This window comes from Carlito syrichta, unplaced genomic scaffold, assembly GCF_000164805.1.
Source record: "Carlito syrichta isolate Samal-C Ts95f unplaced genomic scaffold, Tarsius_syrichta-2.0.1 Scaffold305248, whole genome shotgun sequence".
Lineage (NCBI taxonomy): Eukaryota > Metazoa > Chordata > Mammalia > Primates > Tarsiidae > Carlito > Carlito syrichta.
In genome coordinates, this window is record NW_007249344.1 from 1 (window position 1) to 12,151 (window position 12,151).

The window sequence follows — 12,151 nt, forward strand, 5'->3', positions numbered from 1 at the left end:
ACAACTCAAAAAATAACAGCTGCTGGAGAGGGTGTGGTGAAAAGGGAACACTTCTACACTGTTGGTGGGAGTGTAAACTAGTGCAGCCTCTGTGGAAAGCAGTGTGGCGATTCCTAAAAGCTCAAAAAATTGACCTTCCATATGACCCTGCAATCCCCCTACTGGGAATATACCCTGAAGAACACAAATCACTCTATAAAAAAGATACCTGCACACGTATGTTTATCGCAGCATTGTTCACAATAGCAAGAACCTGGAAACAACCATGCTGCCCATCAAAAGAGGACTGGATTAAAAAAATGTGGTACATATACACGATGGAATACTATGCAGCCATAAAAAAGAACAAAATCATGAATTTCGCTGCAACCTGGATGGAACTAGAGTCTATAATACTGAGTGACCTTTCACAAAAACAAAAATCCGAATATCACATGTTTTCACTCATATAATGGACCTTGAACATCCAATGCAATACTATGAGAAAATGACGGATGGTACTGGGAAACTATGGGGGGGAGGGGGATGGGATTAACAGTAGCAAATATCTGTCGGGGGATGGGAAAACACTTCTTATCTACAGGGTGCCTGAATGAAACGTCATTGTACACCTACCCTTAACTGTACCCCACAAAACCATGATAAAAACTACTGATTAATGAAAAAAAAAAAAAAAAAAAATGGGGATGAGCTAGAAAAATCAAAAGTTTTGTTTAGCAGACTTGTAGAAAGAACATGCCTCTTGTAATCACATTTACACAGACTAAAACCTTGTATTAAAAAAAAAAGTTGCTGGGCTCAATGGCTTAGTCTGTAATCCTGCGCCTTTCGGAGGCTGAGGTGAGTGGATTGCCTGACCCCGCGGGTTCGAGACCTGCCTGGGCAGCGAGACCTCATCTCTACCATAAATCAAAAAATCAGCCGGGCGTGGTAGCGCATGCCTGTAATTCCGGCTACTTGGAAGGCTGAGGCGGAAGGATCACCAGAGCCCAGCAGGTCGAGGCTGCGGTGGCCGGGAGCGGCCACTGCACTTCAGTCTGGGTGACAGAGTGAGACTCCAACTCAAAAAAAAAAAAAAAAGTTACCTGTTTTTCACATCTGAATGTGTTGATTATTTGGAATCTTAAGTCTGACTTCTGAAGCTACCATTTTATACAATTTTATTTATAATCAAGAAACATTTGTCTATTGTGAGCATCTATACATTTCCTATGACAGGTAATAGATTTTTCAAATGCCTGAATTTTCCACCAACTTGCTGCAGAGTTAAGTAGCTGTGACAGAGACTGAGTGGCCACCCATGCCAAAAATATTTACTATGGGGTCCTTAAGATAAATGCTTGTTGAACTCTTACAACAATTTATGAAGTATAATTATTACCCCAATTTTGCAGAAGAGGCAACTGAGGCCCAGAAAGGGAAAGCAATCTGATAGAAGTAACACAGTAAGATGAAGAGCTATGACTTGAGGCAGTCTGGCTGCAGAGTCCAGGCTCATAACCACAGTGTAACCTCTCTCTTATTGGGTATTACTGTAATTATAATCACAAGCATGCACTATCTTGAAGACACAGACTCCCCTGGGCTTTGGGCTGCCATGATGAGCACGGTTGCTGGTTGAGAGGCTATGCCTCTCCAGCCTTTGGTATACTGCCCTCTTTCTACTCCTCTAGTTCTGCCTGAGCCATGCCTTCTAGAGCCAAACCTGTATAACTCTACACCAAGCTACCCCTAATCTGGGGTCTTTCAATCCCAGCTGAATGATCTAGCGCTGTCATTTAACATCTCACAAATTCTGTTCTATGTGAAAAAAAGTTCTTGATAGTCCTAGAAGTCATCTGTTCAGACTTCGGCTGTTGTCTCCCCTCTATTCTTCTGTGTGTCCTAGTCCCACCTTTTATTGAAACCAGCACCTGAGTCTGTTCACACCAGCAGCCAGGTGGTCTCAATTTGGGGTGTGTGATATGCAGCGCTGGGATCTCAGCCCCTGCCCCATCTGCGTTCTTTCAGCTCCTGCAGCATCTATAGCCAACTCATCCTTTCAAAGCTCGAACCCCTTGGTTGACATTTCTTTGCCTTATACTTTCTCTTGTGGGTTGAAGAGACAGTTCCAGACTTCACCTGGTCTACATAATACTCTACTCATTGGATGACTCAGCCCCTTTTAGGGCTTTTCCCTCTTCTAGGTCATTTCTGATGCCACTCAGGAACTTTCCCCTCAGCATCATAATCACCACCCTCTTCCTCCCCTATAATTAGTGGCAAGCCTCATGATTTAGAACTCAGGCTCTGAAATCTAGCAAACATGGGTTAGAATCCTCGACTTACCAACTGAGTAACACTGGGCAAGTCTAACCTCTAAACTTTATTTTATCTGTAAAATGGGGGCAATAATAAGATAATTAGAGTGTTACCAGTAAAGCTCTAAGCGCACTGCCCAGCATGTAGTAGGTGTTCAATAAATGTCAGGTAGTTTCTCTCTTATGGTTTTCATTATCATCCTAATAGTCATTATTACCACCACTACTAATTTCTACTTTTACAATATCAAAGTTATTCAAGTACAGAATTGTTAAAGTAACTGTATACGCAATATCAGACAATACAGCACTATACAATATTGTATATACTGACTGTTCTCTAGGGCTATAGGGAAATACTATATCCACCAAAAATGAACACACGTGAACAAGCCTCTTAATCCGTCTAGACCTAAATATCCTCCTCTGAGAAGGAGAGAAAGTTGGATGAACCGATAGTTAATGTTTCTGAATGCTGTCTGTAAGAATCAGACTGATCAACCTGTGGGCTGATTTCAACTTCCACTATGCCCTTGGAAGACAGGATAAATCCTACAAGTTTCCAAATAGACTCTTTGTTGTAAACTACGTTTCCAATAAAATAAATCGTCAGACTTTTTTTGAGAATCTTGGTTCAGTTCCACAAATGTTTGAGCGCTTATAGCATGGCAAGCATTGTAACAGGTATAGGAAATACAAAGATAAACGGTGCCTAAGTTTGGCCTTGGAGAGTTCACTGTGCAGTGATGGAGATGAATGAACACTTTGACTACGGTTGAACATTTGATGCATGCTCAGAATATACTGAGATTAACCTAAATTGGTTCCTTCCAGGGATACATTTTGACTACTCCTGTGTGCCTTGAAGAGTGACTTAGCAAGTTGTCCAGTAAAGAAGAGTGCCAAGTGTATCTTAATGACAGGCAGGTCTAGGCTTTCTAAGACTTGAAACTTAAAGCATTTGGGGACTTTTTAAATAAAAATAGTATAAAATTACAATATAATATTTGGTGAACATAAATATGTCTTTAGAATGAGAAAGAAAATCATTAAAATTATTGGAGACTTGGTCCTTCCTCTTGCAGTCTCTGCAGGCATTTAGAAGAGATACTTACATAGAAAACCTAAGAAATGCTTCCTGACTGCCACCTGGTTGGTCCTTTCTACCTAAAAAATGCTACAACTTCAGTAGCTAACCAGCTCTTATAGGGCCTCTGCAAGGGAGGGGCCTCAAGTTTTGCATTTCATTAGTTCATGGCAATTTGACCTGGCTTGATGAATTCTTTGGAAGGTACAAAATCCCCATTCTTACAAAAGCCCAGTTTGCTGTCATCTTTATTCTTCAAACCATGTCCTAAGGCATATACCGTGATATAAGGATTTTTATGTCAAAGAAATGCGTGACATCTGAGAATAAGTAAAATAAGCTGGGTACCTTTTCTCAACTTCAGCAAAGCCAAACATTTGAAAGCCTGAATACTCAGAGTAACGAGGTAATTAGAAAAAAGGCAAGGAAGTACAAGCCTGAAGTTTCCAGATTTGACATGATCATTGACAATTTTCAATTATATTTCAAATATCTGTTTTAAGAGAGAAAAAAGGGAATAGTTTGATTTTGCAACTTTGCAATTAGACTTATTCAAGTCAGTTTCCTTTTCTGGTTGACATGAAACAACACCTTTTCTAGCACAAGGAATGCAGAAAACCACAACTGATAAACAGGCATGCTCACAAATCTTTGGATTAAAATGTTGCTTAAAAATCTTACTGAAGCCGGGCTCAGTGGCTCAGCCTGTAATCCCGCGCCTTTGGGAGGCTGAGGTGAGTGGATTGCCTGAACCCGCGGGTTCGAGACCCGCCTGGGCAGCGAGACCTCATCTCTACAATAAATCAAAAAATCAGCTGGGCGTGGTAGCGCATGCCTGTAATTCCGGCTACTTGGAAGGCTGAAGTGGAAGGATCGCCCGAGCCCAGCAGGTCAAGGCTGCAGTGGCCGGGAGCGGCCATTGCACTCCAGTCTGGGTGACAGAGTGAGACTCCAACTCAAAAAAAAAAAAAAAAAAAAATCTTACTGAAATATTGGCATGAACTGTGAGTACAATACTCAACTCATAAGGAAAAAATACTTCTAAAAAGGTTTTATCCATACAATTCTCAGGAGGAAAATCTGAATTTATGGCAAAAACTCTGCATCAAAAGAATCATCACTTAGTCCTGATTTTGTAAAATGCTCATTATCTGAGAGCAAAAAAATGTGTCCATGAAGGAGGCTTCCAGTAGGATAAACCTGGTATGGCAATGACCACTTATTTTCCACTCATCTCTTTCCTGCCTTTCATTTGCCAGCACAATCCCTATTTTATTCACCTTCAAAGAAAACGAATAAATCCCAACTGGTCCAAGGCAGTTGTGTTAATTTACGGCCCATAAATGGGTTAGTGGTGTGACCTATTCTGGCATCTATTCTAGAGTTTCTTGGAAAGCTTTCTTCACACTTTTAGAGACAAGGAAACAATGTCTTGCTGGTGTCTTCGAAGATCATCATGTCTATATGCATGGACCTGTGACAGTCGTATTTTGGCCATTAGAAGACTACTCTGATATGCTAAGGATGACCACAAACAATCTGGATCCTTGACAAAGGAACTGAGCTACTCAACTCACTGACCTGGAAGTCACTGGTCCTTATATATAAGATAATATGTTTAAGCAGTTTGGATTTGAAATTTCTATTACTTGCAGCCAAAAATATTTAAAGTAGTGAAGTTGGAGCAGTGGGAAAAATAAAAGAGAAAAATCTAGTTGTTATCAGACATGTCCTACAAAGATCATCCAGATTGGAATTGTTCTGGCTCACCCAAATGATAAGATGTAAAAGAAACAAGTTTGAAGAAGCTGGTAGTTTTGATGAACATGGACATCTAGCACTGAGGAAGGAGATTTTCACAGCTCTCCCAGATACTTCTCCATCAAGTATATAATGCCTTAATTATTCCCATGTGTTGGACTCTGCAATCTGTAAAATGGGGATTTTGGAACAGACTTCCAAACTATCTTCATATCTATATATATATAAAATATGTAAAAAATTAATAAAAACAAAAATCTGTAAACAAATACCGGATACAACTGTTATTAGAAATAAAAAGTTTAAACTCATGACCTGGGTTCCCAAAGTTTAAAAATTCCTCAAGGTTTTAAAGCAAACCTGATAATTAACAGATTTTTATCAATTCTACCCAAGCAGAACAGGCATTAAAATTGCTTCTAATTCAAAGTCTTTTTAATTAAAAAAAAAAAAAATTCTTCAAAGAAAGTCTTTTTTATCTACCAGACATGATTCAGAGAACTTCTATTCATATTCAAGTACAAGCCTGGTTCATCTGTGAAAACGTGTTTTTATAACAATTCTCACACCTCAAATAGCCTCCCTCCAGTCTATTTTCTGCCTTTTGAATATAAACACTCATGACCAGCTTAATCTTTAAAACTTCAGTTATTTCCCTCTTTACAAAAAAATTAACAAAGAGTTTCTTTTGTGTCAGGCACTGTACAACAGCAGCAGAGATCCCAAGGTGAGATCCTTGCCTCCATGTAGTTTGTTTATGTTCTAATAATGGAGACTAATAAATAAAATTAATTAATAATTATCGCTAAAAAACTAACAAAGATGGAGAAATCAAATTAGTGGCTAATGTTAATAAGGAAAGAAGGGGTTGAGGAAAAATGTAGATGGGGAGGGCAGCTAACTTCCCATAGGAAAATCAGGCAAGGCCTCTTGATAGGTAACATATGAGCTAGAGGGATAAGGATTAGGGATAAGGAGGAGTCAACCAAGGGAAAAGCCAAGGGAAGCCAGGAGTTAAAAAGAAATGAAGTAGTCAAGTGGGACCTCATCAAACTGAGAAGCTTCTGCAAAGCCAAAGAAACCATCAAGAATGCGGAGAGACAGCCCACAGACTGGGAAAAAATATTTGCCGACTGTATATCTGACAAAGGCCTAGCATCTAGGATCTACAAGGAACTCAAACATGCTGAAAAGAAAAAAACGAACAGCCCCATTACAAAGTGAGCAAAAGATATGAATAGATGCTTCTCAAAAGGAGCCATACGAGCAGCCACCACATACATGAAAAAATGCTCAGCCTCACTAGTCATCAAAGAAATGCAAACTAAAACCACACTGAGATACCACCTAGTCAGGATGGTCATCATCAATAGTTCAAAAAACAACAGATGCTGAAGAGGATTTGAGGAAAAGGGAACACTTCTACACTGTTGATGGGAGTGTAAACTAGTACAACCTCTGTGGAAAACAATGTGACGATTCCTAAAAGATCTAAAAGTTGACCTTCTATACAACCCTGCAATCCCCCTACTGGGAATATACTCAGAGGAACTCAAGTCACTCTATGAAAAAGATACCTGCACATGCATGTTTATTGCAGCATTATTCACAATAGCAAAAACATGGAACCAACTTTGCTGCCCATCAAAAGAGGACTGGATAAAAATATGTGGTACCTATACACAATGGAATATTATACAGACATAAAGGACAAAATTATGAACTTCACAGCAACTTGGATGGACTTAGAGTCTATAATACTGAATGATCTATTACAGAAACAAAGAACTGAGTACCACATGTTCTCACGCATAAGCGAACCTTGAACAATTATCATAATACTATAAAAAAGGGGCTGGCAGTAGTGGGAAACTGCTGGGGGGGCACACCTTATCAACAAGGGTACCTGCATAAAGAACATTTGTATACCTAATCCTGAATTGTACCCCATATATTTAAAATAAAAAATTTAGCCGGGCTCGGTGGCTCAGCCTGTAATCCTATGCTTTGTGAGGCCGAGGTGAGTGGACTGCCTGAGCCTGTGGGTTCAAGACCCGCCTGGGCAACTTGGCGAGACCTCATCTTTACAATAAATCAAAAAAATTAGCCGGGTGTGGTAGCGCGTGCCTGTAGTTCCAGCTACTTGGAAGGCTGAGGCGAAAGGATCGCCTGAGCCCAGCAGGTCAAGGCTGCAGTGGCCGGAAGTGTGCCACTGCACTCCAGTCTGGGTGACAGAGTGAGACTCCAACTCAAAAAATAATAATAAAATAAAATAAAATAAAAATAAAAATAAAAAATTTAAAAATAAAAAAGAAGCCCAAACTTCACCTGCAAAGTCTACTTATGTAGAAAACCCTCACTTGTACCCTGCAACTCTAAAATAAATAAATACAAATAAAATAAATCTCAAGTCTGTGTGTGTGTGTGTGTGTGTGTGTGTGTGTGTGTGTGTATGTGTGTGTAAATGGTTGCTTGGACCGAAGCCACAAACCACATCACCTATAAAAAGGTACAGATTATCACTCACCTGCCTATCTCCCCAGAGCAAGTTAAGATAACGGACAAAAAAGTTTCTTCTTTTTAAATTCAAGGTCAAAAGTCCTACAAACGATTAAATGCTTTTATTATAAATCTTCCCTTTAAAAAGCAAGAAGCTTTGATGTTCCAAAAATAGACTGTCACTGTTGTCAAGTGTTTCATATTGCAACTCTGAAAGCAGTAAAATTAAAACTACTTTTGACTTGAGAAGTTTTATAACCTTTGAGATAACCTGGAGATCCAAAGAGTTATGTCACCAAACCAGAGCTGAGAATCAGTCTCCTACAGAATGGTGGTAAACATGTGTCATTACTATAATGATCAACACAGTGCACTCCAAAACCACCTTCCAAAGAGCTGCCCAAAGGAGACAGACCAATGACAGGCAGAGGATTTCTGGGCAACTCATTTGACATGGTAGCAGCACGTGGAAGCAAAGACAGCTTGGAATTTGCTGGCCGACAACCTAAGGGGCACACTCTTTTTGTAACCCTAGCTCCTAATACATGATTTTTGCTATACAGTTACCTAAAAATTAAATAATTAAATTTAAAAATTTAAAAATTAAACCATAGCACTGAGAAGTTAACATCCTATGATTAAAACAAGTGACAAAAATATCTTGGGGCAACACTGAGCCCCAATGTTATGCTAAAATTGTGTCTATTCAATTAGAGGTAAGCCAGACGGTGACTGAAATTACAGTCTTGTTGAAATTCCTGTTCAGCCCCTGATCTCTTAGGATATAGGTATCATTATTCCCATTTCCAGATGAAAAACTGAGGTCCTATGAAGTAAGACAGCTTGCCCATGGTATGTGCTGCAGCTGAAATTTGAACTAAGCTTATCTGATGCTAAATTGCATGCCCCCTTTCTTCATGATATTACCTCACTTGGTTAAGCAAGTTTGATTTTTCTTCATTCTTCATTCTTTGATTCATCAGGAGGAATCAGAGTTTTGAAGGTCCTTCAGAAGAATTCAGTCTATACAGATCAACAGGAGAAACCTGAAGAATGTTGTATGGAATGACTGAGTTTCCCTCAAAATAGCCTCAGGTGAACAGGGAGAAGCAGCAGGTGAATGATCTTTCGTGAGGCAGTGTGAGGGAGGGGCCGCACGTGTGCTGCATACCTGTACAACAGTACATATTTCCTGTCTCCTGCATGTCACGTTCTTTTCAGCCCCTAGGCCTCCATGATGACAATTTCCGCTGCAAAAAACACCTTCCTCCTCTCCAACAAGATCCGTTGCTCCTCAAAGAACCCTTCTGAGAAGACTTCTGCCCCCACCTTTGCGCACATAGGGACAGACAGCCATGTGCCAAACCTCAGCCCTGTGGCAGTGTTCCCAGACGTCCTTCTCATTAGTCTGGGGTCTTCTCCAGGTAAGACCTGGGGTTAAGTTTCTGTTCCTCCCTAGTGCTTAGCACAGAGTCTCAGGGTCATAAGTTCAAACAGATATCAGTGAGTCTGCCCTAGCCAAAGGGCAGATGGTGGGCTGTGCTGAACTAGGGCTGGCAGCAGTGAAAACAAGGAACTTTCGAGGAGTTGAGGGCAGGGGCTCTGAGTGACCCGACATCTACCCACTGTGTCACTTTGGCCATTTCTTTCTTTCTTTTTTTTTTTTTTTTTTGAGTCAGAGTCTCACTCTGTCACCCAGACTGGAGTACAGTAGCCACTCCCGGCCACCGCAGCCTCGACCTGCTGGGCTCCAGCGATACTTCCACCTCAGCCTGCCAAGTAGCTGGAATTACAGGCGCGCACTACCACGCCCAGCTAATTTTTTGATTTATTGTAGAGATGAGGTCTCACCAAGTTGCCCAGGTGGGTCTCGAACCCGTGGGCTCAGGCAATCCATTCACCTCAGCCTCGCAAGGCGCGGGATTACAGGCTGAGCCACCGAGTACTTTGGCCATTTCTTAAACACTGTGCCTCTGTTTCATCTTCTGTAAATGGGAAGACAGTCTTACTTGCTCCCTTACCGAACTATTTACAGGAAAAAAGGCAGGAGGCAGACAAGAGTTAGGAGACACTGACACCAAAGAGTGGTTGAGAAAATGCCATTTGAGTCTTCCATCACTTTCTATTCCTTGCCCTGCTTCATTTTTCTTCCAAGCACTCACTACTCTGCTGACATGTTATATAATTGGATTTGTTTATTGCCTGGCTCTGCCCTACTAGGATGTAAGCAGCACACAGATGGGACTCTCATTTTCTTCTCTGCTGTGCACTGGCACCAAGAATAATGATGGGCATACAGAATGTCTCAAGTATTTCCCAAATGGATGAATGAATGAAGGAGTACATGAACAAATGAAGCAATGACAAAACAAATGAATACTGACTGACTGACTCATGGAGCACACATCTAGAAGAGACTTGATAAATACGAACAAAAGGGAGTACCATGAATTGTATTTTATGGCAATAATTACAGGCATATTTCATTTTTTGTATTGGTCAAAAAGTAAAGGCTGTATATGAATAAAAATACTCACTGATTTTTGATTTCATGCCAGGAGGCACAGAAATCCTCATACCCGCATCTGACACTGTCCCCAGACTCTCCATTATGTAGTTAATGTGGCATTAGCCCACACGCTCACTTACTGATGGAAGTATGCATTCACAGAGTCCTTTTGTGAAAGGAGTCTTCTATATGGAAATCTATAGCTCCAATTGACCAGTTGCTTCGATTCAGGTTTCCTCAAAGGCTAGTCTTTGGTTTTAATTGATCTGGGATCTGAGCCTTCCTATCTACAAGGAAGCACTGGTGGTGGCCCATAAGAGTCTCCATTCCTGTGGCAATGGTATCAAGTTTCCACCAGCACAGACAATGGAGGAGGAGGAGGATGAAGGCCCCCAGGAAAGAAAACCCAGGCACCATAGGCCCCTCCTGGACTCACACCATCCAAGAGGTTCCCAAAAAATCACCTAAGTACTAGCTTTGTTCTTGTTCTTAACATCCTATCAACAAGTTTGCTTTTGTTTACTCCCAACTACCAGACCGTGGCCCGAAGTAAGAAAGCTTGTGCAGAAGGCAAAGAAGAGACAAAAACCTTGATTTTTATTATCAAAGTTACCTGTTCAACTTGCATGAAAACCTTAAATTAAAAAACATCATTATATGTGGTCCAACGTATGGACTAAGTTTTTCAAGATTCAGTTTTATGAAAGTAAGTCTTAACTATAGCTTTCCTCATAATGAGATTAAAATATTTCAGTCAACAACAACACACACAGAATCTAAGTCCTGTTGCAAACTTTCTATAGTATGTCTTCCATAAACGAAATACCCTGGAGTGCTTTTATTTTTCCTGTTTTTAAAAGGTCTTTGTATCTCTTTTTTTCTCAATAACCAGTGGTGAGAAAAGTGATTTATCACCTGCCACACTACCGCTACTCAGTATTCCCACCATAAATCGTGCCTTTGTGACAAATCCCTTATCTTAAAAAACAGATAGCATCAACCATTACTGCTTTTTATGTCAATGTCCTTTTATTTAAGAATGACTCTGTTTTCATTATAAATCCTTAAACATATTAGCAAAAGACACATTCATAGCAAATGCCTTCAGTGAGGGGCAATCCAGCTGTAGTGGCTTTCTCACTTCTAAGCAGGGGTAAAATCCTTAAGTAAACATGTTCCACAGGGGCTGTGCTGAGTACATTTTTCAAAGACCAATGCCATTTGGTTGAAGTCAGCTCCGGAGGGGCACATACCTTTTCAATCAAAGCTGCAGCTGCCTGGGTGAGAGAGCCCTGTCCCAGAAGAAGAGCCTGGAGACCTCAGCCTTTATCTCCCCTGAGCAGGCGGCCTCACCTCATTAAAAGATCTGCTCCAAGAGCTGGTTTTGAAGTTGGCAGCTCAGAACCCGAAGAGCAGAAGCAGTGCCATGGAAGTTGGTGTGGTGGTAAATGTGTCCTGAGCTCTGTTTCAGAAAGACAAGAACGTACCTTCCCCTCACTCTGATCCTCAGGCTGGGACAGGGCAGAGCAAGGGATGAAAGACAAGGATTAGGTATGGGGAAAGCTTTCTAGGCAACTTTGTATTTAACTTGAGCAAGAAACAGTATAATAGTTTTTACAAATTTAATTAGGCTTGCGTCAACAAAAAAAAATTTTTTTGAGTTGCAGTCTCACTCTGTCATCCAAGCTGGAGTATGTATGGTGGCACTGTCATAGCTCACTGTAGCTTTGACTTCCTGGGTTCAGTTGATCCTTCCATCTCAGCCTTCTGAGTAGTTGGGACTACAGGCATGTGCCACCACGCCCAGCTTATTTTTTGATTTTTTTTTTGTAGAGACGAGGTCACACTATGTTGTCCAGACTGGTCTCAAACTTCTGGGCTCAAGCATTCCTCCCTTGGCCTCCTAAAGTGCTGAGATTATAGGCATTAGTCACTGCACTCAGCCAAAATAATTTTGACTCATACAAAAAAATCTTAAAAATCATTTCACTTAGC